General features: G+C 42.3%; 1 long non-coding RNA gene across 1 annotated transcript; it reads left to right on the top strand.

Moving 5' to 3' along the window:
* Window positions 1-17,219: 17,219 nt before the first annotated feature.
* LOC134294766 (uncharacterized) lies at window positions 17,220-25,580 on the top strand. Its single transcript, XR_010001458.1, has 5 exons — window positions 17,220-17,311; window positions 19,539-19,734; window positions 19,851-19,918; window positions 20,047-20,184; window positions 25,341-25,580. It is a non-coding gene; the product is annotated as an uncharacterized LOC134294766 (long non-coding RNA).
* The last annotated feature ends 1,954 nt before the right edge of the window (window positions 25,581-27,534 follow it).

The following is a 27,534-nucleotide window of genomic DNA, read 5'->3' as shown; positions in this document are numbered from 1 at the left end:
TCTGGCTTCTTTGCACTTGTGTTATTTTTCTTCTTTGTTGGCACTGTTTGCATTTGCGCCTTGAGTATTTCACTTTTGAAAAACTCCCATCCATCCTTAACTCCCTTGTTTTTTAATATCGGCGTCCATGGAATGCCGCTCAGTAATTCCTTCATTTTTTGGAAGTCAGCTCTCTTAAAGTCCAGAATGCGTGTTTGACTTGTCTTAGTTTCAGCATTCCTTTGTATTGCAAACTGCAGGAGCACATGGTCACTTGCCCCTAAGGATCCAACCACTTCAACTGTATTGATCAGGTCTTCCACATTTGTTAAGATTAGATCAAGAGTTGCTGATCCCCTTGTTGCCTCTTCTACCTTCTGGACCATAAAATTATCTGCAAGGCAAGTGAGGAATTTGTTGGACTTTGTACTCTTGGCTGAGTTTGTTTTCCAGCAGATATCGGGATAATTGAAATCGCCCATGACTACTATATCTCTTCTTTGTGCCTGTTTGGTCAGCTGTTGACAGAAGGCTTCATCAAGTCCTTCATCCTGACTCGGAGGTCTGTAGTAGACACCCACGACAAGATCTTTTTGAGTCCCGGTTCCCTTGATTCTTATCCAGATGCTTTCAAGCTGGTTTCCCGGATTACAGTCTTGCATTTCTTCTGCAACGTAACTGTTTTTGACATATAAAGCTACTCCCCCTCCTCTCCCCTTTGTTCTATTTCTGTGAAAGAGGTTATAGCCCTCAATGGTTAAATTCCAGTGATGGGAGTCATCCCACCAGGTTTCAGTGATGCCTATGACATCGTATGTGTGGTGCTGTGCTAGGAGTTGGAGTTCGTCTTGCTTATTTCCCATGCTCTGAGCATTAGTGTAAAGACATGTAAGCCCCTGTGACCTCCCCTCGAACTGTTTATTTGGGATTATTGTGCTCTCTGTACTTGGTCCTTGCTGTGTTTGTGCAGCCCTCCGTTTAGCCTTACGGCGGTTCCCTGTGGTCGTGGGTAATATAGTGTTCGCCAGGCTGTTGTTCCCCTCCCCCAGTGGATTTAGTTTAAAGTGCGCCTGATGAGGTTTGTGAGTCTGTGTGCAAAAAGATGTTTTCCTACTTGTGTGAGATGCACCCCATCGCTTGCCAGTAGTCCATCCTCTTGGAAGAGTAGACCATGGTCAAGGAAGCCAAAATGCTCCTCTTGACACCATTTTCTGAGCCAGTTATTGACCTGTACTATTTTTCCGGCCCTTGTAGAGCCATGTCCTACAACGGGGAGGAGGGATGAAAAGATCACATGTACATTATACAGTTTTAGCTTTGTTCCCAGAGCTCGAAAATCATTTGTGATCTTTTGAAAAGTATGCCTAGCGGTGTCATTGGTACCTACATGAATCAACATAAGGTGGGGAGGGTGATGGGGCTTTAGGAGCCTGCTGAGCCTCTGAGTGATATGGTGTATTTTTGCCCCCGGGAGGCAGCATGTTTCTCGAGCCATCCCATCCGGTCTGGAAATGATGGCTTCCGTTCCTCTAAGGAGGGAGTCACCTACTACCAAGACCTGTTTCCTTTGAGGATTGACAGGGTCCCTTTTGTGCAAGACAGTGTGTATGTCCCCTGAAGAGTGTTCCTGTTGAAGTGAATCATGTAGGTGTAAAGTGTTGTCCTCCTCCTCAACATCCCCAGTGCATTCATCAATGACAATCCATTGAGATACATCCGAGAGCCCATTACTCTCCCAAGGATGTTCCTGTTGCTCCTGGTCTATGATTGGGGATGGAGCATTTGCATGATTACATAAGTGTGACTGTGGTGATGCACTGTCCCTGTCAGGGCTATCCCCTGCGCATTGATCCAGGATGGTCCACTGAGTGGTATCTAAGAAACTGTGGTCCTCCACAAGATGTGTTTCCTGATTGTATGTTAATGATGTAAGAATTTCAAATCTGTTGTGTAAATGCAGCTGAGCAGAGGAGTTCTGCGGAGGCTGCCTGGTCCTGCGTCTCCTTCTATGGGTGACCTCCTTCCAAGCCTGAGGGTTGTCTACCTTTGAGTTGATCTCCCCATAAGGTTCCTGATCATGGTCTTGGTGGTGTTGGTGTGATGCAGGCTGCTGATCTACAGCAGCGTGTTGTGCAGTGTCCAAGAAGAGCTCGAGTGCCTGAATGTCCTTAAGGGTCTTAATACGGTGCTCGAGCTGTTGGATCCTCTGCTCCATCAGAGTCATCTGTTTGCATTTGGAGCAGATGTAGTTGTCTAGTTTTTGTGTGAAAAAGCGGAACATGCCACAGCTGGTGCATGTGATGGGAATGTTTTGCTTTTGTTGCATCTCTTGGTGAGCGTGGTGGCCAAGTGGGATCTTTGTACAGTTAAGTAATATGCACGCACTTTATGTGCAGACTGCAACAAACCACGTCTTTGTGTATTTGTTTATGTTGCTTTGTTTCCTGTATGTACGGCAAAGGATAGTTAGTAAAGGTGCCTTTTAAAGGTGCCTTTGACCACAGGAGCCAAGCCCAAACTCAGTTTAAAATCTTAGCCAAATCTTAGCCAAATCCTACCTGAAGCCAGGGAGCAAAAATGTCCTCCTGCTTCCTCTGCTTCTGCGAGAACCAACTGCCCTTCTGGGATCAGGCTCTGGCAGAAACTCACACTGGCAAATAAAGCTTTCCCAGAAACTCAATTAACAGGGGACAATGCCTGCTGTCAATCAACTTAAGTACCTGGCTCTCTTTCAACACAACAGTCACACAACAGTTAGACTTTGACCACAGGAGCCAAGCCCAAACTCAGTTTAAAATCTTAGCCAAATCTTAGCCAAATCCTACCTGAAGCCAGGGAGCAAAAATGTCCTCCTGCTTCCTCTGCTTCTGCGAGAACCAACTGCCCTTCTGGGATCAGGCTCTGGCAGAAACTCACACTGGCAAATAAAGCTTTCCCAGAAACTCAATTAACAGGGGACAATGCCTGCTGTCAATCAACTTAAGTACCTGGCTCTCTTTCAACACAACAGTCACACAACAGTTAGACTTTGACCACAGGAGCCAAGCCCAAACTCAGTTTAAAATCTTAGCCAAATCTTAGCCAAATCCTACCTGAAGCCAGGGAGCAAAAATGTCCTCCTGCTTCCTCTGCTTCTGCGAGAACCAACTGCCCTTCTGGGATCAGGCTCTGGCAGAAACTCACACTGGCAAATAAAGCTTTCCCAGAAACTCAATTAACAGGGGACAATGCCTGCTGTCAATCAACTTAAGTACCTGGCTCTCTTTCAACACAACAGTCACACAACAGTTAGACTTTGACCACAGGAGCCAAGCCCAAACTCAGTTTAAAATAAGCATTCCAGAAGCATTCTCTCCTGACGTTTCGCCCACATCTATGGCAGGCATCCTCAGAGGTTGTGAGGTATGGATAAACTAAGTCAGGAAAGCAAAGAATATATATCTGTGTAGAGTCCAAGGTGTGGCAAGAGTTCTTTGTCACTGGGAGCCAGCATTAATGTTTCAGTTAATCACCCTAATTGGCACTGGAAATGTTTTGTCCCTTGCCTGGGGGCATCCTTTGTTCAGTCAAGTCCTCATTGTGTTGGTTCCCATCTACTGTTTTGATTTTGGAGTTTTGTAATACTGGTAGCCAGATTTTGTTCATTTTCATGGTTTCTTCCTTTCTGTTGAAGTTGTCCACATGCTTGTGGATTTCAATGGCTTCTCTGTGTAGTCTGACATGTTTCACCATTGCCTCACCACTAGCTACTTTCAGTGGGACACTGGATTCTATGAACAGAAGGATGGAGTGGCCATGGGGAGCCCTCTCAGCCCAGTAGTAGCAAATTTCTATATGGAATACTTTGAAAAACAGGCCCTAGAAACAGCACCAAAAAAGCCAACTGTTTGGTTCAGATACGTAGATGACACCTTCACAATTTGGAGCCATGGAGAGGAAGAACTCAGCAAGTTCCTGGACCATCTTAACAGCATCCACCCAAACATCCAATTCACCATGGAAAAAGAAAAGGAAGGAAAACTGCCATTTCTAGATGTTCTGGTCATCCGCAAACCCAATCAACAATTGGGCCACACAGTTTACAGAAAACCTACACATACAGATAGATACCTTCATAAAAACTCCAACCATCACCCAAGTCAAAAAAGGAGCACAATCAAAGCCCTGACAGACCGTGCACAAAGAATCTGCGAACCTCACCTCCTCCAAGGTGAACTCAACCACCTAAACTGGGCTCTACAGGCCAATGGATACTCCACCACAGACATCAGAAGAGCTGCAAGGCCAAGAACAAGCCATGAGAGTCAAGACAAAGATCCACCCAGAGGAAAGGTGTTCTTACCATACATCAAGGGAACTACTGACCGCATAGGGAAGCTGATGAAGAAGCACAACCTACAAACTATCTACAGACCCACGAAGAAAATCCAACAAATGCTACGGTCAGCGAAGGACAAGAGGGATCCTCTCTCTTCTGCAGGAGTCTACCGGATACCATGCAGCTGTGGACAAGTCTACATAGGGACCACCAAACGCAGCGCCCAAACAAGAGTCAAAGAACATGAAAGGCACTGCAGACTAATTCAACCAGAGAAATCAGCCATAGCAGAGCATTTGATGAACCAGCCTGGACACAGAATACTATTTGAGAACACAAAAATGCTGGACCATTCTAACAACTATCATGTCAGACTACACAGAGAAGCCATTGAAATCCACAAGCATGTGGACAACTTCAACAGAAAGGAAGAAACCATGAAAATGAACAAAATCTGGCTACCAGTATTACAAAACTCCAAAATCAAAACAGTAGATGGGAACCAACACAATGAGGACTTGACTGAACAAAGGATGCCCCCAGGCAAGGGACAAAACATTTCCAGTGCCAATTAGGGTGATTAACTGAAACATTAATGCTGGCTCCCAGTGACAAAGAACTCTTGCCACACCTTGGACTCTACACAGATATATATTCTTTGCTTTCCTGACTTAGTTTATCCATACCTCACAACCTCTGAGGATGCCTGCCATAGATGTGGGCGAAACGTCAGGAGAGAATGCTTCTGGAACATGGCCACACAGCCCGAAAGACATACAACAACCCTGTGATTCTGGCCATGAAAGCCTTCGACAACACATTTAGAGATACTTTGGAATTCAGGCAACTTTCTGCTTGTCTCTCTGGTCCAGGAGCAGCTGACATGAAAGTACAGCTGCTCAAAGTAAACCAGGACCCAAGAGATGTAAGAGAAGACAGGAACAGAAGCAAAGAGTCCAAAGAACCAAATGAGTCAAATGAGGACAAACAGAAGACTGAGATCCAGACACTGGGTTGAAAAAAGCAAGTTCCAGATTGCAGATTCTAAGACCACGGGGAGTGTCAAAGAACAAGCTTTCTATTAGATGCCTGCCAAACTTCTGTCACAGTCTATCATGGATTACACTTCAGCATGGATGGTTTCCTCAGTATTTCCTTCACATTACCTCAGAAGCAATCCCCCTTTTTCCACGGAATCCATTCACACATTCAGCCATCTCTCAGTAAAGGATGAATAATAAAGTGGCAAGACACTAGGTGACGTAGATGCAGAGGCGAAGAAATTCATCTTCTTCCTAAACCTCTTAAACTATGTCATCAGAGATATAAAACTTGTTGCTTGTGTTTTGCAAGAATGATTTTAGTTTGGCTTCCCATAACAAAAGAGGAGTGCTTTTTTAAAAAACCATTCCTACATGGGGAATCAATAAAGACATAATAGCAGCCATCCTGAATCGAGCCCAAAGTCCCCTAGTCCAATATTTTGTTTGCACAATAGTCAAGGAGCTGCTTCTGGGAACCATATGCGGCCTCATGCTCCTTCCAGCTTGCACCCGCCAACAATTGGCATGTTGTTTTTGATACTGGAGATAGTATTTCTTCATACACAAGAGTAGCTGTTGATGGCCCTGTCTTCCATTAATTTATGTAGCCTTTCTTGGAAAGCCATCCATGTTGGCAACCATAAATACATCATGTAGCAATTAATCCACAGTTGAACTACATATTGTGTGCAGTAGCAGTTTTTCTTTCTTTACTTTTCAATCATTTATTTTCTCTATGTTTGGTAACTTTTGGGACACCCTGTAGAACACTCCTTCTGACTTAGTTATTTTAGTGATACACTTCTTTTGCTTCAGCATGTTTGTGTATGTAATTATGGCATCTAAGAAGCCAATAATTAATAAATAATAATCACTGACCTTCCAGTCAGCAAATTCTGCAGCCAGACCCGTAGCTAGGATTTTGTTTTGAGAGGGGCTGGGAGTTTGGTTCCGGGGGGGGGGGGTGAGTCTGAGCGAGAGAGGGTCTACCCTAGCAAACTTTTTGTATCGTTATCCCAATACCTCCATGCATATGGGATATATTGAGCATGGTGATCAGATCATGATATCAATAAACATAACAGTTTAAATAATAAATGTAAGGCCTTCTCTTGGACCACCCTGAGAATTGGGGGGGGGGGGGGCTGAAGCCCCTCAAGCCTCCCCCCCTGGCTACATGCCTGTCTGCAGCTTAGCGGTTTAATCCACTCCACCACCTTCTTACAGCAACACCAGAGGCACTCCAAGTAGCCAGCTACTGGTCAAAGAACATTTAGTATAATGCCAAGTTGTTTTGTGCTGTTTTTTGCCTTTGATTAGCAACCCAATTACATTATTAGTATGCATCTGCAGCAGGTATGGGCAAACTTTGGCCCTCCAGGTGTTTTGGACTTCAACTCCCTGAATTCTCACCCACCTTACTAGCTGTTAAGAATTGTGGAAGTTGAATTCCAAAACACCTGGAGGGCTGAAGTTTGCCCATGCCTGATCTGTTAGATAAACCACTCAATTATTTTGTGTCAAGTCAACACATAGGTAAATTTAAATGACTTTACTCTAGTTGCAATTAACAATAGGATTTAGGCCACAGGATGAAATATGCCCAAGTCAGAATGGCTGCAATCCTGCATAACTCAGATGGCTACAATCCTGTATAACTCAGACTCATCTAGCAGGATTGACACTTTTCTAGGCCATACATAACCTCCACACCAATTTATAGAGCAGTCTTTAAAGTCCCCTGAACAGATATTTCCTGCTTCATCAGGAATGATCAAGATTTCCTAGCCAAACATAAAATTATTGCCACAATGATGAGATTCCTGGAGAACTTCAGTATTTCATGTTTGATTGTGAGGAAGCACATCTACAATCCTGTATGCTCCCCTCTAAGCAGGGAATGTCAATGGAGTAGTAGAGTTCAGAGGTAGTTAAGTGAATTGTGGGGATACAACACTGAGCACTTTGAAAGGAAGCAAGGAATATCCATCTCCAAAGAGCGGCAAGAGGGAAACTCATCCATGTGTATGTCCCCAATGGGATATCAGCCAGTGGTTTCCAATGCTGAGGAGGGAACAATCACAGGAAGCTATGAACAAAACTTGTCTCATTTGTGAGCTGTTACTAGAGCTGAAAAATAGGCCTGTTATATCTTTAGCGGTTACTGGAATTAGCAAAGCGACTGATCAATTAAAAGTATCAAAGGTAGAGGAACCCCATCCACTCTTTCTGGGAACCACCTTATCTAGCAGATCAATGGCTATTCAGCAGTGGGGAAGAATTATTCCTGGCCTTCTCATAAATAAAACCAGGATAAGGACATGATGAAAAGTTTCAAAAAGTTACCTTTTTTTACTATACCTCCTATACAATATATGAACTGATTTTTAAAAATTGTGTCAGAAGTGACTTGAGAACACACTGCAAGTCACTTTTGGTGTGAGAGAATTGGCCACCTACAGAGAACGTTGCCCAGCGGATGCCCAGATGTGTTACCATCCTGTTGGGAGTCTTATCTCATGTTCTCGCAAGCTAGAGCTGACAGATGGGAGCTCACCCCATCTTGCAGATTCGAACTGGCAACCTTCAGGTCAGCAACCCAATCTTCAGGTCAGCAGTTCAGCAATTCATTGCACCACCATCGCTCTTGAACTTATTATTTTTTTAACTGTGTGCAGGATGGCTCCAAGTCAATGGGGTGGTGAAGCCACTCCAAGTTTTAATCTGAAAGCTCTCCAAGGTTTTGTGCCTATTTGAAAATCAGGGTTCAGCACTGTGAATAGCTCCTGTAAACTCTGTGAGAGATTTACCGTCTCACTGTTGTGGAAGCCACTAGCCATCACTATTCAATTATTTTGCCCTTGTAGAGCCCTTTTATATATAGCCTACATGTGTGGAGAGCATCATTATGCCATATAACCACTAGAAGGCTCTGGGTTTAACTAGAGCTGAGCACAGTTCCTTGATGTTCTGATCTTGTCTGAGAGAGACAGAGACACAATGAAATTAGCTTCACAACTAGGGTTTTCTCTTCTAGCCTTCCGTGACTTCAGTGCAGCTAGGGAAGGTCTGGTCGGCTGATGCCAAGATGCAATGGGGAATTCCTGACAAGGTGGTTGGTGTGTCTGCCTACTGAGCCATTGACAAACACTGTCTGGTAGCACTCTTCATCCCCAGGCCTTTGCCATGGTGTGTTTGTGTAAGGAGGAAACAGGTTAAAGGGGAAGGAACTGAGTCATTCTCCGGGCATCCTCTCAGACATTCCTTGATACATACATAGGTGGCAAAAATTATTATTTGGAGTGGTGGGCAGCCATGATTTTGTTGCCAATAGTTCTTCTGGTAACAGCCTGCTTGTTGGGAAAGGAAAGGGCTTGCAGAAGACCAGTACCTACCTGTGAAGGATATGCCTGCAAGCAAAGGCAGTGTGTGGTACTCCTCACATTCCAACAGGATACATCCTACACATATATGACTTTTCAATCCCAGTTCAATGGTCAAAACTCCATCCTATGAAATCCTAGGTACGTGGGATACTAAGAATTCTTTCAACGCTAAGGTTCAAGGGAGTTGCTACAGAATTCAAAACATCTCACCAAACTACAAATTCCAGGCTTCTATAGAAGGGAGCTGTAGCAGTTAAACTGGGATCAAATTGCTATAATTATGTAGTGTAGATACACCAAAAAGGGATGGGAATAGTCTTTGAGTTGCAACTATACTGAGTAATCAGTCAGAGATGGGGCTGATCTTAGATACATTGGCTTATCATATTTTCTCCTCTCCAGATCCCAATTCATATAAAAGGTGCAATCAGAGGTCACATATTAAATGCATTTATAAAATGCTGATAGATCAGGTGAAATATACTTGGCAGATGTGTAGAGTGCTTGAGGCAACTTCCTTTTATTAGTGCCACACCTTATGGGATGTGATTGATTTTATAACACACATCCCTGGGGAAAGCAACGGGCCTCTACACGGAATAGATGGGAAAAGGTGGCTGATGTGCAAATTCCAATCTCCATACGCTTCCTTTCACCTTCCCAGAATGCTTCCAAATGCCTTTATTCTTGGATGTGACTTGTTTCATGAGTTGCGTATGATGAGGAGCAGTGGTTATTTAATGAAGAAGATGCAAAATGCACAGCCATCAACCATTCTAAAGTATTTTGCTATTTAATTGGTGAAGTTTGACATTATTAAAAAAGAAAAGAAGGCTCTATTAATACAATTTGTGGCAGCCACAAACTATATTGGATTGGTTGAGACACTATGAGATATTCATTGAAAAAGTAAAGCAAAATGCTCTGGAGGATGTCCTACAAAAACAAGGTTTTTGCAGTTTAATAAACTTTTTCCATGTCTTTATGATAGAACCAAGTAGAAAATGACATTTATAACCTAGGAACAAAAATCGTGTTACTTAGTGTAATCTGTTTTAATTGAGAAGGATGACCAAAATGTTCAAAGGTCTGGAAGCCAAGCCCTATGAGGAGCAACTTAGGAAGTTGTATGTGTTTAGCTTGGAGAAGAGAAGGCTGCGAGGGGACATGATAGCAATGTTTCAATATTTAAAAGAATGTCACATTGATTTGTTTCTGCTTCTCCAGAGATTAACGCTGACCTGACACTGTAGAGTGGATGCAGTATGACACCACTTTATCTGTTGTGGGAGTTGTAGTTTCGTGAGGTCCAGCACTCTTTGGCAGAGAATATTAAAAATTTTGTAAAACTATAGCTCCCACAATTCCATCATGTTGAGCCACGCCATGTAACATTGACTGATATTACAAGGTCAAAGGGGAATTAAATACAGATAGTGCTTAACAATTTCAGTTACATTATGTGTTACTCCTATGTTAGTAGTGCTGCTCTTTCTCATTCTAATAGTGCCAAGCTAATACATGTTTAGTATTTTTTTATGGAAGTGCTTGGGAATAGAAGTGTTTTGAATTTATTTATTTTTTTCTGATTTAAAATGTCTGTGCTTGCATACGTGTACATAATTACATATCTTTGAGATGGAACCCAAATCTAAACACAGATTACATTCATGTTCCATGCACATCTTATACACATAGCATGAAGGTAATCTTATACAATATTTGTAATCATTTGCTGCCGGGGAAAAAAATGTGTGCATCAAGCCACCAGAAAGTCAAGGTGTCTCAGCCACCCAATGTGGACAGTGTTGGAGTATTTCGGATTTTGTAATTGCAGACAAGGGAACTTGGGAAGGGCCCAGGCAGTTGTTTCCCAGACTGAGTTAGTGGTAGGTCAAAAGAGTTATATTTCCCTTTCTCAGCAAATCAATTGTGGTGGGATCCTGCAGGCTCTGTCTTGACTTTTTAAAAAGTCCAAACAGGCAGGGCAGGCGGTTTTGGATTTGACTGTCAAGGCATCTAGATGGCTGTCAAGAGTTTGGTTTGGTTTGCCTTGAGGGCTCTCCTTACCATTTCTTTCTGAAGGGGGGGGGCTCTTATTTTCTCTTTTGTGTATTAGAAGCAAAAGTGGAGTTAACAAACAGTGACCTACTGCTACCCTACATCCTAAGCAATCCTACTTCCAGTATCTCTTGGGTGGGCTCTCTAAATGATCTTCCAAAAAGTCATTTGCTTCTAACTATAATATATTTTATTTGTAAGTTGCCTTGCATACACTTTTAAAGGGAATTATCCAATGTTGTTGATGGTGCTGATGAGGCTGATGCTGATGTAATTAATCTCACAGGCTCTAGTAGCCTAATCTGGTTTGGACTTGAGAATAGGAAGACACTATCCACGGACATCCAACATTTATTCCAGGAAAACTCAGACCGATCTGAGAAGCTATGGGTGAGAAAATAAGAGCATTCACCTCAATTTAGGATTCTGCTCCCAAATGATTTTTTTCCCTTTCAGTCTTAAAATTTCTACCATTGCGGTAACTTCAAAATGTAGCCAAGTCAGACATACAGTTGAGGCATCCAGAAATAAACCAAACAGCAAAAACAAGCAAAGTGAACACAACAAATTATAGAAGTCCTTTGCATGTATAATTTTCAGTGTTTTCACTCTCTGTAATGCCCTGATTCTTATGCCTGCTATATCCCTAATGCCAGGTAGAAAGAAAGGAGTCTTTCCAGAAAAGTGGCTGTGTTTCTACTTCTCACAGGAATGCTCTGAAGACTATTTTAAAAACATGTTGTGTTGCAGATATTTTGGAATCTCTGACCGCTTCCGTGTCAGCGGGATGGTGTTTAATAAAATGTTAAGGAACTGTCCAAGGTGATGAGGAGGGCAGAATAAAACACATCAAATAAGGATCCAGTTTTGGTGCAGCATTTTATTATGAGGCTGTAGTTCATATTTCTCATTTTATCATGATGCAACATCATGATAAAAATTGTCACGATGTTCTGACCCCTTGATGGTTTCATTTATCCTTTTCCAGAGCTTTTCTAGTTAAAGGAATGAATCTGATTTCGATTGTGCCTAGCAGTAGAACCTGAACTGGCGGGTTCAGATGACCATCCAGAAGGCACCAGCTGTTGAACAGTGAAAGTGGTAAACCTCATTTTAAAATGCCAAATTGTGATTCTTCGGACCCAATGTGGGAGTGGATTCCTTGCAAGAGCAGTGAGTTGCACAAAACCTCTGAGGTCCCTTTCCAGCTCCACAAATCTATATCAGCTGTAGCTTTGAGGCAAGCCCTGGCACATCTGATAGTCCATCAGTCCTACATATCTTCTATGACAGTGGTTCTCAACCTGTGGGTCCCCAGGTGTTTTGGCCTACAACTCCCAGAAATCCCAGCCGGTTTACCAGCTGTTAGGATTTCTGGGAGTTGAAGGCCAAAACATCTGGGGACCCATAGGCTGAGAACCACTGTTCTATGAGATTCCCAACAATTAAGATAAGTTATACCAGGAACTGGTTGCCAGAATGAGAGCGTGGCTAATAAATCTAGTTGGATTCTCTCTCTTTTTCTGCCTGCCCCCTGCATGCTTTGATACACAGGTCATATCTTGCTGCTGCTGACGCTGCAAAGTTCAGGAGGTGAGCGGGAAAGAAGATCGCCTGGGGGCCATGTAGGAAAGATAAGGGATGGGTCATTTCAATAACAATGAGCAGATGAAGGATTGTTCCCATGCCAGTGGGCTTGGTGACAGGCATATTCTAAGCCTAGCAGCAACAGTGAGAAGCAGGAGAAGGAGGGAGCAAGAAAGGGCAGGGCAAAGAGTTGAAAAGGGGGTGCACCCCTTGTTTTTGTTCTTCATATCTACTCACCCAACACACAACTTGTGTTGCACATAAATTGCAGGGAGAGTCACTATGGCTTTTCCAGTGTCCAAGACTGTACTTCCCATCGGTCCTAACCAGCATGACCATGTCAGGGATGCTGAGAGTTATCATCTAAGAACAGCTAGAGGACCTCACAGTCCTTTTTGGGCAGATTTTCCAAGACTTGGGTAGGCGGAAAACATTCTAAAGTACTGTCAAAGTCTTTCACAGCTGGAATCATTGGTGTGTTGAGAAAATGTTGCTAGAACACGACCATACAGCCCAGAAACCACACAACAATTCCAAAGTATCTATTTCTCCAGCCCATTTTGGTATACAAAATGTTGAGTTTGGGGGTGAATTTGGCTTAGAAGCTCAGTTTTGTGCTTGCCTAGTGTGTCTCTGCACTAGGGATGGAACTATGTAGTACTCTGGATGCTGCTGAACTGCACCATTTCTCACCATTGACTTGCTGGATGGGACTGCTGGGGGTTGTGGTCCAACATTAATTATTCTGCATTAGTCCAGCTTCAGTTCTTTACCTGCAACAGGATGATAACTAGCAGAAATCTATGTTATGGAGCTCAGTAATAGAGCACGAGTTTGCACTGCAAAAGATCTCATGTTCAATCCTTGGTGTTTCTATGTAGAGCCGCGAAAGGATGGCAATTCCCAAACAACAATCTCTACCAGCACAAGAATCCTCTCTTTGCTGCATTCAGGCAGTCTACTTGCAATGCGGACTTTTCTTTTAGCCAGTCTTAGGCTGAAAAGGTATGGTTCTCCAGATATTGTAGGGCTGCATTTCCTATTACCTTATCACACCACTCCTTTATACCATGTTATTCTGTTTGCAATCTGCTCCAGCCAGTCTTATGAAAGTAGCTGATGCTCTTTATCAGACCCTTTCCACATTTGTGCTGTAAAAATGTCATTTTCACATTTTTTTCATGCACATTAATGGTGTCATTATCCAAATCCCAACTTTGTTATTGATTGATCATTTAAAAAAATGTTCAACCATAAAAGCATTACAGGCATGAAGGTATGAAAGAAGAACATGCTATAATGTTATGATGATATAGGAGCAGACACAAACAAAAATATGGACATCAAAAGCAGGGGTTATTAAGAGGGGTTTAAACATACCTCTTGAGAACTGGAAATGGTCTGAAGCTATTCTGTTAGAGCAGTGGTTCTCAACCTGTGGGTCCCCAGGTGTTTTGGCCTACAATTCCCAGAAATCCCAGCCAGTTTACCAGCAGTTAGGATTTCTGGGAGTTGAAGGCCAAAACATCTGGGGATCCACATGTTGAGAACCACGGTGTTATAGGTTTCCTTGGGAATCTTTGTGGGAGGAACAGCCTGGCCACACTCCACACTGTTCCCACTAATAGAAGAAAGTACTGTGAGACATACAACAGAATTGGTTAATGAATTGTTGTGGGTAAAAGGAAGTCATTAATGGATTATACCCAGTGTGAAAAAAAGATTTGCAACAACATAACAATGCCCAGAGAGTAATGACATTGTGCAATACATCTGAGACAAAAGGGCAACCAAGTCATTCCTTTGACAGTATAATAGAATGGCATGATAACACTCTTAGAGAACATGGCCAATGGCAAGGCATGCTGGGAGCTCGGCCCAGCAACATCTAGAGAGTGGTTTGCAACCTGTGGGCTGTGGCCCACTGATGGGCCGCGAGACCTAAAATAAGGTCTGTAAGACATGCAGGGAAAATTGCAACTGCACATGTGCAAGTGAGTGCACATCAACTCTAGATTATTAAATATGGCTTTCTGTCAGCTCACTACAGCTGCTCCTGAATGAACACACGAGACTCTCTGATATCACCAGAAACTTTACTGCAGGAAACATAGACATCAGAAAAGCCAAGAATGGGAGGCGCCGGCCAACCATCCTTTATATACCCTCCCCCTCATTTGAAAAGTCTCTTCCCGCTCAGCAAAACCCTGCGCAGATTCCCCGCCAAGTCCAGCAGCCGTTTCTTCTCCGAGTCCTGAGACGCAGGTGTCTTATCAATGTCAGTGACCCTGAAACTCAGAGCCACATCCAGGCTCTAGTAGCAGGGTTCTGACAGTTTTCTGTGGGCAAGCAGATGGAAAGTACTGGACAGCATATGTTCTGTATCAGAAATTAGAGCTGATGTAGTCCATCCAATGCAATATTCTGAATCAGCGTCCCAAATAACCCAACCAAATCTAAAGTTGACCAAAAACAGATTTGTAACCCTTTTGATACTAATGTTGGAGAGTGGACCCTGGTCAAAGTGGTCCCTGGTCGAATGATCCCTGGTAAAAAAAAAATAGGTTGGGAACCATTGATCTAGAGGGTCAAAAAGTTCCTAGTGACAAAGATGGGCAAACAGTAGTCCTCCAGAAGAGGTGGTGCTTCCACCATCCTCATCTTGAGCAGTATCGGCAGGAGTCAAACTATATCTGCAAGTTGAGAGGTTTCCCAGCCTTGAGTTAAGGGGAAGGACTTTACTCACAGGGAATGCTGAGCAAGGGGAAGGCAGCAATTTAAAGACATATCCGGGGCTGGGCTGCAGTGATTCCTTTGCCCATGGTCCAGTAAACACTAGTGGGACCTTTGGGTGAGAGAGACAGGCCTGGCCCATTTACAGTTCAGAGTCCCAGGCGATTGACGTCAGCTAGTCAGCAATTGTTCCTTTGTCCTCTCCTTTACTTTCTGCATAGACTTGGCATGTTTAGCTGATTAACTATTAGAAGGGGGACTTTTTTCATTCTTAAATGTCTACACCATAGCCAAGCCTCCTGGCAATCTGCCACAGGATAGTTCTTCAGTGCCAGTTATGGAAGAATACAGGGATTCTGTTCCCAGTGAAACGTTCTCCTTGTCACTCCTGGCATTGAATGCATTTCTGAAAATATAACAAAAAATGAAAACAGACACAAAGTTCTTGACAGTGGTCCCAAGAATATCTATCTATCCATCCATCCATCCATTCATCCATTCATCCATCTATCCCAGGTCTGCACAACTGGAGCCCCCCCAGGTGTTTGGGACTCCAACTCTCATTCAGTAGGAATTCTAGGAGCTGAAGTCCAAAACACCTGGAGGGCTGCAGGTTGTGCAGGCCTGATCTATCCTATTATCTGTCTGTCTGTCTGACTGTCTGTCTGTCAATCTATCAACATATTTAATCATTTAAATACTATGAATTCAAAACAGTGATAAAGCATCTAATATACTGGTTTTCAACCTGGGGTCCAGGGATCCATGAAGGATGTAAGAAATGTGATGTTTTGCTTTAATGCTTCCATTAAAGTGCCTTACATCTTGATTTAAGTCTTGGGGTCCAGGTAAAATTGGATTAGACGAACCTAATACTAGGTGCTGTGAAGAATAACGTGTGTTGCATACCTTTTAAAAAACTACATAAAACAGACATGGACGTTGCATAGTCCTCCAGATGTTGTAGCAGCTATATTGGCTGTAATAGTTGGGAGCTGCAATTCGACCACCTCTGGAAGGCCCCACATTGCCTGCCCCTGATATAAAAACTCTCTCAAAAGTGTAAAAGATAAAAAACCATGAAATGACTTGACAAAGGGCCCTTCCACACAGCCATATAACCCAGAATATCAAGGCATATAACCCACAATATCTGTTTTGAACTGGATTATGTGTGTCCTACTGCAAGATAATCCAGTTCAATGTGGATTTTATACAGCTGTGTGGAAGGGGCCAAAGTTATTGAAAGGAGGGAGTTAGTGTAGCTCATTGTTGCGAGTATTTGTAGACACTGGGCATTAATTGGCTGAAGCCAATGGGGCATTTTGACATTGGACAAATAATTTATTTCCAACCAAGTGTTCTCCCCTTCAATCCTGGCACTGAATGCATTTCTGAATACATAACCAAAGATGAAAACAGACATACTGTTCTTCACAGTGGCTCCAAGAACAGATCTGTCTGTCTATCTACAAGGGTTATCCAGAAAGTAGATTATGTTTTGGAATTAAAAATGAACAAAGTTTAGGAAAAAAATATTTATTATATGCAGTTGAAAGCCACACTTAAATACTACTTTTAAACATAGTCCCCATTCAAATTTAGGTACTTATCATAGCGATGAATGAGCTTGGCAATTCCTTTCTCATGATATTCTCCCGCTTGTGTCTTCAATCAGTTGGTCACTTCGTCCTGGCGCCGGGGTGTCAGGGAAGGCACCATGGGCTCACCTCGGAGGACTTCTTCCCCCTGGGGAATCCTGAAGGGCTAGCTCTGTCACCTGACCCTTTTCTTCCTTCCTCTTCCCTTCTTTTTCTCCCTCCCCTCCATTCTTTCTTCCCTTCTTTCTCTTTCTTTCCTCCCCTCCCCTCATACCCTTTCTCCTCTCCTTTCCTGTCCTCCACTTCTTCGCTCACTCCATCCTTTTTCTTTCTTCTCCTCTCCATCCCCTCCTTCCTCTTCTTTTTCTCTTTCTTTCCTCCCTTCCCCTCATGCACATGTCACCTAGCAGTAGCCAAGCCACTTCGCTCACTTTCTTTCTGAGTGACATCATAAAAGGCTACTTCACACAGCAACAGCCAGTCCTTCACCTAGCCACACCCAACCCACTTTAATCCTTTTCTTTCCCTTTCCTCTGGGCCGGAAAGAAAAGTTGGATAATGATAGATATGTGTGCAAAGTGTGGTCCACATCCATCAAGCCATGTAGGAGCCTTCGTGGTACAAATGGACAAACATGCATGCATACATACATACATGCTTTGGCTGCATCATTATTATTATTATTATTATGTTGTTGTTGTTGTTGTTGTTGTTGTTGTTGTTGTTGTTGTTGTCATCGTCGTCAGAGGCTTTCATGGCCAGAATCCATGGGTTGCTGTGAGTTTTCCGGGCTGTATGGCCATGTTCCAGAAGCATTTCCCCAAAGGTTAGGCCCACATCTATGGCAGGCATCCTCAGATGTTGTGGGATATATTGGAAATTAGGCAAGGGAGGTTTATATATCTGTGGAAGGTCCAGGGTGGGATAAATAACTCTTGTCTGTTGGAGGCAAGTGTGAATATTGAAATTAATCACCTTGATTAGCATTGATTAGCCTATTCAGTTTCAAGGTCTGGCTTATTTACTGCCTGGGGGAATCCTTTGTTGGGAGGTGTTAGCTGGCCCTAATTGATTCATGTCTGGAATTCCTCTGTTTTCTGAATGTTCTTTATTTGCTGTTCTGATCTTAGGGTTTTTAAAAATATTAGTAGCCAGATTTTTTTCATTTTCATGGTTTCTTCCTTTCTGTTGAAATTGTCCACATAATTGTGGATTTCAATGGCTTCTCTGTGTAGCCTGACATGGTGGTTGTTCAAGTGGTCCAACATTTCTGTGTTCTCAAATAATATGCTGTGTCCAGGTTGGTTCATCAAGTCCTCTGCTATGGTTGACTTCTCTGGTTGGATTAGTCTGCAGTGCCTTTCATGTTCTTTCATTATTGTTATTATTATTATTATTATTATTATTACTATTATTATATGTAAAACTCACCTGGTGGTTCTCAACCTGTGGGCCTCCAGATGTGTTGGCCTTCAACTCTCAGAAATCCTAACAGCTGGTAAACTGGCTGGGCTTTTAGGAAGTTGTAGGCCAAAACACCTGGGGATCCACAGGTTGAGAACTGCTGGACTAACCTAACCACTAGCAAGAGAAGGTGCTGTGAATAAGAACATCAAAAGTGTAAAAGAACAAAGCATGAAATGATCTGGCTAAATCATGGGAAGGATGCTTATGTAGCTCATTGCTGTGGTTGTTTGCTAACACAGACCACAGAGCATTAAACTGCTGAAGCCAACGCATATATTGCCATTGGCCAAATATTTGTGGTAGGGGAGTGCTGTGATGAAGCAATGGCTTTCTTAAAGGACAACTATGGTGTTTGGATCTCTCTGGCATCAACAGCCCAAGAGCTCTGCAATAGACAGTGCAGTCAAATGATTGAGGGTGGATCTCAAATACAGTAGGGTCTCGCTTATCCAACCTTCACTTATTCACCATTCTGTATTATCTAACGCAGTCTGCCTTTTAGTAGCAATGTTTTTGTAGTCAAAGTTTTCAATACATTGTGATGTTTTGGTGCTAAATTTGTAAATACAGCAATTACTACATAATGTTGCCATGTATTGAACTGCTTTTTCTGTTGATTTGTTGTAAAACGTGATGTTTTGGTGCTCAATTTGTAAAATCATAATGTAATTTGATGTTTAATAGGCTTTTCCTTAATTCCTCCTTATTATCCAACATGTTTGCTTATCCATCGTTCTGCCAGCCGTTGGATAGGTGAGACTCTACTGTACCTCTGAGCTGCACTACTAAAACACTATGTTTTGCTGCCACTCTCAGGGCATCATGCTCCACTACAGCCATGCTCTTGATTGAAACTTAGAGGCTGCTGTGGTCTCTGGGCAGAGCTTGGAAAAATGTAAGCAGTTGAGTAGAGGCACAGCTTGGGAAAAGTTACTTTTTGGACTACAGCTCCTACCCTGTTTCCCCTAAAATAAGACATCCCCAGAAAATAAGACCTAGTAGAGGTTTTGCTGAATTGCTAAATATAAGGCCTCCCCCGAAAGTAAGACCTAGCACTGTTTGTGTTTGGAAGCATGCCCACCGAACAGAACACCAGAGCATGCAGGTTTGGTAAATGTATGTACCATAGATTGTTGTACATGGAAATAATGGTAGTAACAAGAAATTCTTGATAGGATTCACAATTTGTCTGGTTATGCTGGTTTGTAATGACAACTACTGTACAGTATATAATAAATGTTCATTTCTTTGTTCAACAATAAATGTGAATTCTTCTTCATGGAAAAATAAGACATCCCCTGAAAATAAGACCTAGAGCATCTTTGGGAGCAAAAATTAATATAAGACACTGTCTTATTTTCAGGGAAACACGGTAGTATCCCAGGAGAATTCTGAGAACTATAGTCCAAAAAGGAACTTTCCCCAAGCTCTGCCTCTGCACAACTGAACTACAGGAAGGACAAATAAGGACAATTAAACTTGTTACTGGGGTACACATATTTTAGACTATTCCAGAAAAGTGAAAATGGACAAGGCAAGGCAAGGCTCCCATACTATAAGTAAGTTATTCAGAATTATTTAACTCTCAAATCATAAATTTTCTTACATTTTGCAGCAGGTTGAACTTCTGTTATTCTCTCTTTGCCATTACATTCTTTCTTTGCTTTATTTCTAGCCCACCTTTCCTGCAAGGAGCTGAAAGCCATGCCTGTGGCAACTCATTCCTATGTTTCCCCTCTCAAGGTACGTTAATTTTTAAGCTAGTGGTCCAATATCTCTCAGTGAATGTCTTGCCTGAGTAGGGCCCAATGCTCTAACTGTTATGCTCTAACAGGAGCTCTCTTCTCAGCCCTTACATTTCTATCTTCCAGGTAGCAGCAAGGAAAGAGAGGAGCTGCATGCAGAAAAGACACACTTGCAAATTTTCTTGCTTCTTCTAAGTGGCTAAAGTACCAGAAGACTTCTGTTCTGTTTGAAACTGGAAAGTGGTATCACTAGATTGGGTTGCTGTAAGTTTTCCGGGCTGTATGGCTATGTTCCAGAAGCATTCTCTCCTGACGTTTCACCCACGTCTATGGCAGGCATCCCCAGATTGTGAAAACTTGGCAAGGGAGGTTTATATATTTGTGGAATGAATATTCCACAAATAAATATAAGTCTAGTGATATTGCGTTATTGAAGGTTTTCATGACTGGAATCACTGGGTTGCTGTGAATTTTCTGGGCTGTATGGTCATGTTCCAGAAACATTGTATCCTCACGTTTTACCCACATCTAAGGCAGGCATCTTCAGAGATTGTGAGGTCTGTTGGAAACTAGGCAAGTGGGGTTTATATATCGGTGGAATGATGTCCAGGGTGGGAGAAAGCACTCTTGTCTGTTGGAGGCAAGTGTGAATGTTGCATGAGGATTCCCCCAGACAGGAAGCAGCCAGGCTTTGAAGCTGCAAAGCTGTTCAATGCTAATCAAGGTGGCCAATTGCAACATTCACACTTGTCTTAAACAGACAAAGAGTTCTTTCTCCCATCCTGGACATTCCACAGATATATAAACCTCACTCACCTAGTTTCCAACTGACCTTAGAACTTCTGAGGATGCCTGCCACAGGTGTGGGTGAAATGTGAGGAGAGAATACTTCTGGAACATGACCATACAGCCTGGAAAATTCACAACAACCCAGTGATTCTGACCATGAAAGCTGTCGACAACATGGTGTCACTAGAGTTAGTGTTACTCACACAGACCTCCTTCTGTAACAGACTATATAGAATCAAGTTTTTTGCACTCATGTTACCTGTAAATCATGTTTCCCGCACATCACTGAATGTAATGAGAAAACGAGTGACAATAAAAACTAGCTTGTGGCACACAGAGATGAAATCATGTGATTCAAAGAATCATTGTAACTGGGTAATAATAACAGCTGTGACATTCTCCAACACTGCCTTTTTTATATGTATCTTGTGCCAGATCTGGATGGAAGTTAGTCCAAAGTAACATTCTCATTCTTGTCTGGCTGCCTATTAATATCTGGAACACTGGAGCAAAAAGTGCCTCATTTCATTTCTATTCTCCAGGGATCGGTTTGGGCCTGCTTCCTTCTTTTGTGAGGCAAAGAAAGTTTCACTAGGTGGAGCTACCTTCTCAGTGTAAAACACTCATTGGCTGGATACCAATAATATACTTTAGCGTGACATTCAAATCATTACACTACAGTGCTAGTCAATATGGTATTGTGATTTGAATGTTGGATTAGGACTCAGGGATACTAGGGTTGGAATCTCGGCTCAACCGCTTGGAAACAATGGACACGTCCATTCTCTCAGTCTCAAGAGGAAGGCAATAGCAAACCTCTTCTGAATAAATCTGACCAAGAAAACCTTAGGACAGTGGATCTCAACTTGTGGGTCCCCAGATGTTTTGGCCTTCAACTCCCAGAAATCCTAACAGCTGTTAAACTGGTTGGGATTTCTGGGAGTTGTAGGCCAAAACACCGAGGGACCCACAGGTTGAGAACCACTGCCTTAGGAGATGGAGACATAAAGGTTCCAAAGGTATTTGTAGATCAGGGTTGGATGTCCGCAGTTTGTGGGGAAACAGAGTTCTCTGTCTTGGGATCCAGGGTCTTTCTGCTCTCAGGTTTCCCTGTTACCACTGAGTTCAGAGACAGTCCTCACAAGTGATGAAGGGGTAGGAGAGAAGCGAATGGATTTATCCATGTTATAAGACAGCATGGCATAGTAGTGTTGGACTATGACTCTGGAGTCCAGAGTTTGAATTTCCACTCAGTCATGGAAATCCACAAGTGACCTTGGACAGTTTGCTGTTTCTCAGACCTAGAAGATGATGACAATCCCCCTCTGAACAAATCTTGTCAAGAAAGTCTTTTTATAGTGTTTAACATATAAATCTCAACCTGTGGGTCCCCAGATGTTTTGGCCTTCAACTCCCAGAAATCCTAACAGCTGGTAAACTGCCCAGGATTTCTGAGAGTTATAGGCCAAAACACCCAGGGACCCGCAAGTTGAGAACCACTGCTATAGACCAACCCAGCTACCAGTGACAGCAGATAGTTGCAGTATCAGTGGCTTCAGGGTTAAGTCTTAATTTTAAAGGCACTGTCTATAACTGCAGGTAGTATTGTCCTCCGGAAATGATAACACTATGTAAAATTATTTTTGTTCCTGTGATATAAATGTCATTTCCTAATTGGCTCTATCATAAAAACATGGAAAAGTTTATTAAACTGCAAAAATTTTGTTTTTGCAGGACACACTGCAACAAATTTTGCTATAGTTTTTCAATTAATTTTTATCAGAGTCTCAACCAATTCAATATAGTTTTTGGCAGCCAGAAAAACAAAGTTTTTGGGGTATAACAACTACTTTCAAAGTAAATGCTGCTCAATTAAACAAAAAAATCACACTTTCAAAGCAAGAAAAGATTTTCTTCAAGTTTTATTACTTAATCTAAGAAGAAATGGGGTGGCATTAATATTGAGGCGATATGCTGCAAAAGCTGTCAGGGGACACAATGGAAAGTCTGATTGAATATTACCAATAAGACCTCTAGTAAATATAGTAAATATAACAGCGCTCCATGCAGTCATGCTAGCCACATGATCTTGGATGTGTCTACGGACAATGCCGTCTCTTTGGCATAGAAATGAAGATGAGCACCAACCCCTAGAGTCAGACACGACTAAACTTAATGTCAGGGGAAAACCTTTACCTTTACTTAAATATAATCTCAATCCAAGTTTATGGTCCACCCCAGAGGCAGAAAAGTAAGAAACTGACAGGTTCTATGGAAATGTCTAGAAGGACATTGATCACACACTGAAGCAGGACATGTTGATAATAACAGGCGATTGGAATGCATACATACAGAAAGGAGCACAGCAAAAATGTAGAAGTTGATCTAGGAGCAAGACATGATGATGAGGAACTGGAAAATATAGATTTTTAGACATATATTGTATGCACATTAGAAGCACTGAAATGTAGAAAAATCATGCTCTCTCTGTACCAGGCACGCAGACACGGGCACAAAGAAGGTGCAGGGGGTCTTTGTAAATGTACAAGCTGGCAGGACAGGGAGAAGGGGGGCTGTTATCTATATGTACATTCCATTAGAGGGAGAGTGGACTTCTGACAGGTCAAAAGTAGGCCTCTTGACAGATCTCTCTTAGTATCTGTAACTTGCTACAGGCTTTTAGAGGGCTTAGATAGGAAAATGCTGATACGTGCATATTTATGCTCATGTATGTAAAAATGTGAAGTGACGTACTAATGACGAGATGTATGTAGAAGCATGTTCTTTGTCTGAAAATGTATAAAAGGCAATGTCAACGCCTTGATCGGGGCTCTGGTTTACTTTTGGATGAAAGTCCACCCCAGAGTCTTCAGCTAAAAATAATAAACCGGACTTTTTGGCCTCTCAAAGGATCACTCTTGGTGTTATCTCTCCTATCATTTACAACAATGAAGCAAGAGAACACAGTGCAAATGCTAGAGTTGGTGCTGCCTGATGCAGTAACCCATGGTATTACCCCTGTGGACTAGATCCCAGACTAGACCAGAATAATGCACTGTATGACCCTGCCCTGGGTCTGCCCCTTTCACAGTAGCTTGCTTCAAATATAGGTTTTCCTGTAATGGAGATAAACTGATGGCAAGAAACATCACCTCCTTTAGAGTAATTCAGTTATTCTCCCAAGAAGTTCAGGTCAGCATACATGTTTTTTCTCTCTCTCTCTTACCTACAAAATGTCACCTGTGAAATAAAACAGTATGAGAATGAGTGACTGGCCCAGATTGTAGATTAGTCATTAGAGGCTGATGATTTAGAGAGGATTGTGAGCTTTCCCACGGCACAAAGTGATGGGCCCTCAAGTCTGGGAAATGATTCTGTGAGAAAACTGGTTCAGAAAGTGGAGGTCCTCAAGGACATTCTGCAACAGCAGATAGAGAATCAAGTGAAGAGCTGAGTGATAAGGAGGGTTCCCGTAGGAACCCACCTGCAGCTACAGGGACTGTCAAAGGTCTTATTTACAAATCAGAGCCAAAAATAGATTGCATCATTCAGAAAGATTATGTGAGAAAGTTGTGAAGGAAATTCATGGGAAATGGAATGCTTTCATGGGTGTCTATTAAGCAACAAGCTGTTTACCTTAAGAACAGTTCAGGCAACACTGAGTTAGAGTGAGAGGCTAAGCCTGAGTTCTCTTTTTCTTGATTAAAATCAAGCTTCAATTTTGAATTTAATATATTCTGGAAGTTTCTATGTTCCTGTTCATGTAGTCCTGTTCAATATTTACCACTTATATTTTCTTGATTGTGGACTTATGCTGTATCTGTGCTTCCTGGCTATTCCTGGACTTTGTCACCTTTGGAATTTTATGAGACTTTTGGATTATTGGTTGATTTTCACCTTTTGCTAAACCTTTTGGATTATATATCTTCTTTTCTTATTCCTGATTTTTATATGCTTTTATATGTCTTTCAGAATAAACTGTTTGCTTATATTTCTGGACTCTTGTGTAGTGCAGTGGTCATAGGTGTTCCAGGCCTGGAATGCAATACTCAGGCTAAACACATGGTGCTTTGTGACTGGAGGGATTTGAATCTAGATCATCCTAGACTGCATCTACATTGTAGAATTAATGCAGTTTGACACCACTTTAATTGACTTGGCTCAGTGCTATGTAATTATGGGAATTGTAGTTTGGTGAGGCACCAGCACTCTTTGGCAGAGAAGACTAAAGACTATGCCCAAAGCATTGAGCCACGATCATTAAAGTGGTGTCAAACTGTATTAATTCTACAGTATATATGAATCCCTGGTCTGACACTTCTGGCATTGGGAGCTTAACTATGCTACAGCTTTCCTGGAAACTGAAACATTTGGGGAAAAGGTTGACATATGTACTGTATGTACAAAAATACATAGGGAGCTTGTTCTGCTAGTCTGATATGGGAGAGCTTCCAAACATGTTTGTTTCAAACATCTCACAGTTGGTCAGAAGCCATTTTCACATCATAAGGATGAGATGACTCTTTTCCGTTTTTCTCCTTAGAAAGCCCGCCCTTCAGCTTTCGACTCCTGCTTTCGATCAAATTGTAAATATACAGATTTGTAGCATCTGTTATCTGGTTTTTTGACAGGTGCTCTTGAATTGCTGAAGCCGCTTGTGGAAAGGATTTGCTGCCAACAACTGAATCCTTCAAGAAAGCTTGAGAAGAAAAGCAGACTTGGCTTTGGGATGGTCTGAATGACCTTTCAGGTTTTCCAAACAGCACAAAGATGCAGCTGAAATGCATGACTTGCAGGGCTGACAGTCAGGAAGTAGCTATTAACACATATGTGTTCTATCTAAAGACTAAATGAAAGTGTTGACTTCAGTTCACATCCACAAATCTCAGTCTCTATATAAAAGTCGATGTGTGCATGTTTTGTCGAAGGCTTTCATGATCGGAATCACTCAGTTGCTGTGAGCTTTCTGAGCTGTATGGCCATGTTCCAGAAGCATTCTCTCCTGACATTTTGCCCACATCTATGGCAGGCATCTTCAGAAGTTGTGAGGTCTGTTGGAAACTAGGCAAGTGGGGTTTAAATATCTGTGGGTTGTCCAATGTAGGAGAAAGAACTTGCCTGTTTTGGGCAAGTGTGAATTTTGCAATTTCAGCAGAAAGGAGGAAACCATGAAAACGAACAAAATCTGGCTACCAGTATTAAGAAAACTCTAAAATCAGGACAGTAAACAAAGAGCAATACTCAGAAAATGGGAATTTCAGACAGGAAACAATCAGGACTACCCAACACCTCCCAACAAAGGATTGCCCCCAGGCAGGAAGCAGCCAGGCTTTGAATCTGCAAGACCATTCAATGTGAATCAAGGTGTCCAATTGCAACATTTACTCTTGCCTCAAACAGACAGAGTTTTTTCTCCCATCCTGGATCTTCCACAGATATATAAACCCCACTTACTTAGTTTCCAACAGACCTCACAACCTCTGAGGATGCCTGCCATAGATGTGGGCAAAACATCAGGAGAGGATGCTTCTGGAACATGGCCATACATTCCGGAAAACTTACAGCAACCTAGTGATTCTGGCCATGAAAGCCTTCAACAACACATATGGTCTAATTGATCCATGTCCCTACATAGCTCTGCATTTAAGACCTATAACTTAAACTCTTCAATGCTATTTTAAAGATTAAACTGGGTCTGAAAAAAGGCAGAAAACTTAGGTCCCTTCTATAGTGCTATATAATCCATTTTATAAAATCAGATAATCCACATGATCTGCTTTGAACTGGATTATAGGAGTCTACATTGCCAGATAATCCACTTCAAAGCAAACAATCTGGATTTTATATGGCAGTGTAGAAGGGGCCTTACTCTTCTTTTTGCAAGAAATCCTGTGTTGCTATGAGGTTTTTTGATTTCATATGTGGACCTGATTGGGGATGAATAAATTGAACCCAATTCTATACAGGATGGAGAGAACTGATTTCCCCACCCTCTCCTCCACAGAGTAGACCCAGGCCCCTTCTACACTGCCATATAACCCGTATTATAATCCTGCTTCGAACTGGATATCTACACAATCCAGTTCAACGCAGATAATATAGATTTTATATGGCAGTGTAGAAGGGGTTCCCAGAGGCTGCACCAAGGATTGTGGGACACAATTGAATGGGGTGAAAGGTGGGACAGTGAAGACAATGAAATGCAACTTCTGCATACAACTCTACACATGAAAATGCACTTTGTTGTTGTTGTTGTTGTTGCTGCTGCTGCTGCTGTGTGCCTTGAAGTTGCTTCTGATTTATGGCAACCATAAAATGAACTTATCCCAGGGTTTGTCAGATTCCAGATGACGTTTAAAGGTATAGGGGTTAGGAAAGCAAAGATACTGTGGTTGAAGCAGAGAAGTGTTTGGCAGAGTAGGGCTGAGACTCCGAGTTGAAATGAAACGGATGATTTCCCTACCTTTATCACTCTGTTAAATCTATCTGTTGTACTAAGTATTCTTTCAGTTGACTTGCCAGCACACTATAGAGATTTGGCTCCTCCATGGCATTTAAAGTGGGGTGCAAAAGCATTCATTCCATAAGGTAACTACACCAAGAGAAAGGTATGGATCTTGGAAAACCATGACTTCCAAGACTGCACAGCATGGAGACATGGCATCATAAACTTTCCCTAATTTTCCCTAAACAGGGTATCTTGGCTCCTCCCACAGTTTCCTCTCCCACAAATTGGGGAAATGTCTCATTTTAATCCTGAGAGCAACGAATGCCATCACATTACTGAACTGACCATTCATCCGGATCATTCCCCAAAAACCCACT

The sequence above is a fragment of the Anolis carolinensis genome, unplaced genomic scaffold (genome assembly GCF_035594765.1).
Source record: "Anolis carolinensis isolate JA03-04 unplaced genomic scaffold, rAnoCar3.1.pri scaffold_20, whole genome shotgun sequence".
Lineage (NCBI taxonomy): Eukaryota > Metazoa > Chordata > Lepidosauria > Squamata > Dactyloidae > Anolis > Anolis carolinensis.
The sequence above is the reverse complement of the archived record's forward strand: the minus strand, read 5'-3'. Positions and strand labels throughout refer to the sequence as shown.